The sequence below is a fragment of the Puma concolor genome, chromosome B2, assembly GCF_028749965.1.
Source record: "Puma concolor isolate L17-30 chromosome B2, mPumCon1.1.hap2, whole genome shotgun sequence".
Lineage (NCBI taxonomy): Eukaryota > Metazoa > Chordata > Mammalia > Carnivora > Felidae > Puma > Puma concolor.
The window spans coordinates 110,903,076-110,905,773 of record NC_141671.1 but is presented as its reverse complement, the minus strand read 5'-3'; the positions used below and the strand labels follow the sequence as shown (position 1 = coordinate 110,905,773).

Below are 2,698 nucleotides of genomic sequence, written 5' to 3'. Positions count from 1 at the left end.
AGTATCTCTATGATTAGTTTAAGTTCTCTATCAGGCATGTTACTTATATCTAGTTCACTTAGATCCCTGGCTGTGACCTTGCCCTGTTCTTTCTTTCTTTCTTTTTTTTTTTTTTTAATTTTTTTTAATGTTTATTTATTTTTTGAGAGAGAGAGACAGAGTGTGAGTAGGGGAGGGGCAGAGAGAGAGAGGGAGACACAGAATCTGAAGCAGGCTCCAGGCTCCGAGCTGTCAGCACAGAGCCCGATATGGGGCTCGAACTCACAAGCTATGAGATCATGACCTGAGCCGAAGTCAGACGCTTAACTGACTGAGCCACCCAGGTGCTCCTTGCTCTGTTCTTTCATTTGGGGCAAATTCTTCTGTCTTCTTTTGTCTAAATATCTGTGCCTGCTTTTGAGTTAGGAAAGTTAGCTACAACTCCTGTTCTTGAGCATACTGTCTTTATGAAGAAGAGGTCCTGTAGTGCCCAGTAGTGTAGTACCCCCTGCTCCCCAGGGCCTGGTGCTTCAGGAGTTATCTCCAGTATGTGCTGCTGTGTGTGTTCTGCTGTTTGTTCTGGCTGCTTTATCCTTCAGGCCAGTTGTCTACAGAGGTTTTCTTTGCCTATTGTGGACTCTGTTTGGTCCCTGTCCTGAATGTGAGTTTTAACTAGGTATGCTTTGGTCTGCTTGTGAATTGAGACCTGTCACCTCTGCTGCTACACCCAAATCCCTGAAAAACTCTTGGGTTGGGAGACATTGTAGACTGAGGTTTGGGCTGGTCTTCTGTGGGAGAGGGCCACTATGCTGGGACTGAGGCAAGCATTGCTGAGAGGAACAGTTCCACTGGAGATCAGTGGGGGCAGGGCTTGGTATAAACAAGTTTTGGTAGCAAGTGAATGGTGCCGCATTGGTTCCTGTAAGTGGCCCTGTGCTTATGTGGAGGGAAGGGGGAAATGAAATGGCACCTGCCAGTTCCTTTGTTTCTGGAGGAGTCTTTGTGCATGCTGCCTTTCTGGGACACACTCTAAGATGAGCAAATAGCCTCTCTGCTGTGTTCCCTGGGTGTTCTTCAGATTGCTGTTTATATAGTGTATGTCTGTGGGCTATTTGCTCTGCCTTCTCTCCAAGAGCAGCCCCAATGCTTTGGGCTCTCCCTGAGCCAAGCCTGCTGACCTTAGAACTCCATGCTTTTAGCCCCACTGGTTGCAAGAACTCATGAAATTTGGCCCCTATCACTTTCCAATTCAATTGCTATGGGGATTCGTTTTCCCTGTGCACTTCCTTGTGACCATGGTCCCTGTCTACTGTGGCAGCCACAATCCATTTCTCTCCCAAACCAGTTATCCACATTTCCTCCCATCTTTGATATGGCCTTTTCTGTACCTTTAGTTGTGGAGTTTGTTCATCCAGCCTTCAGGTCAATTTCTGGGATATTTAAGATGTTTTGATAGTTATCTGGTTGTATTTATGTGGAGTCTAGGGTCCCCCTACTCTGCTGCCATCTTCCTTTCCTGTGAATTAGTTTGGGTTAAGTACAGAAACCTTAACAGTTGTTGGACTGCTTGCATGGCATCTGGCTTCCCACAAAGCAAGTGTCCCAAGAGAGCAAGGCAGAAGAACATAGCATTGTTATGCTCTTGTCTTGAAAATCCCATTATATTACTTCTGACCTACTATATTTGTTGAGGCAGAAGGTCATCCAGATTCAAGAGGAGGAGACATAGACTCTGCCTTCCAGTAGGAGGAATATCAGAATTACATAGTAAAAGAGCATGAAGGTTAGGAAGTATTGTTCCTGATATTTTTTGAAAATCTGACTTACCATAGGCAGGAACCATGTTTCTATAAGCTTTATGTTATTCAAGCTTTCCACATTGCTCAATATGAGAAGATGTCCAATAAGTTATTTTTGTGTCATCCTTGCACAGATAACATGCTAATTTTCTCTGTATCATTTCAGTATATGTGCTGCTGAAGCAAGCACCCAGTAAATAATTTTCAAAGAAAAAAAAGGTATATTGCTCTTAATTCATGTGCATGTGCTTTTCTGTTTGAACCTTCTGGAGTCAGCCTTTTTCAGTTTTAACTCATTGTTTATAATTGTAATTGAAAAGATGGGATAAACTTAGATACAATAAACAGTAGCAGGACTCATAAAGAACATCTAAACATTTTTCTGTGACAAGTGTATTAATTCCAAAATTAATACACACAGAAACACACACACACAGGCATCCAGACTCTGAGTATGTGGGGTGGGGTGGGGGAAGGGAGGGAGAGAGAGAGAGAGAGAGAGAGAGAAATTATAAGGATTTGGTTCACATGATTATGAGTCAAAAATTTGCAAGGTTGAACAAGCAGGCTAGAGATCCAGGGAAGAGTTGATGCTGCAAATTGAGTCCAAAGGCAGTATGATGAAATTCCCATTTCTTCAGGGTAGGTCATTCTTTTTCTTAATTCCTTCAACTGATTGGATGGGGCCCACCCACATTATGGATGGTAATTTGCTTTACTCAAAATGTACTGATTTAAATATTAATCTCATCTAAAAAATACCTTCATAGGAACATCCAGATGTGGTTAACCAAGTGTCTGGGCTCTAGCTAACTTGACACATAAAATTAACCGTAACAGACACTAATGATAGGGTTGGTCATTGTTTTCACGAAGAACTACATTACACCAACATCAGGCTGAAATTTTACTTGTGAAAT

General features: G+C 42.4%; 1 pseudogene; it reads right to left on the bottom strand.

Moving 5' to 3' along the window:
- Positions 1-1,867: 1,867 nt before the first annotated feature.
- On the bottom strand, positions 1,868-1,968 carry LOC112862985 (U6 spliceosomal RNA; annotated as a pseudogene).
- Between the last annotated feature and the right edge of the window lie 730 nt (positions 1,969-2,698).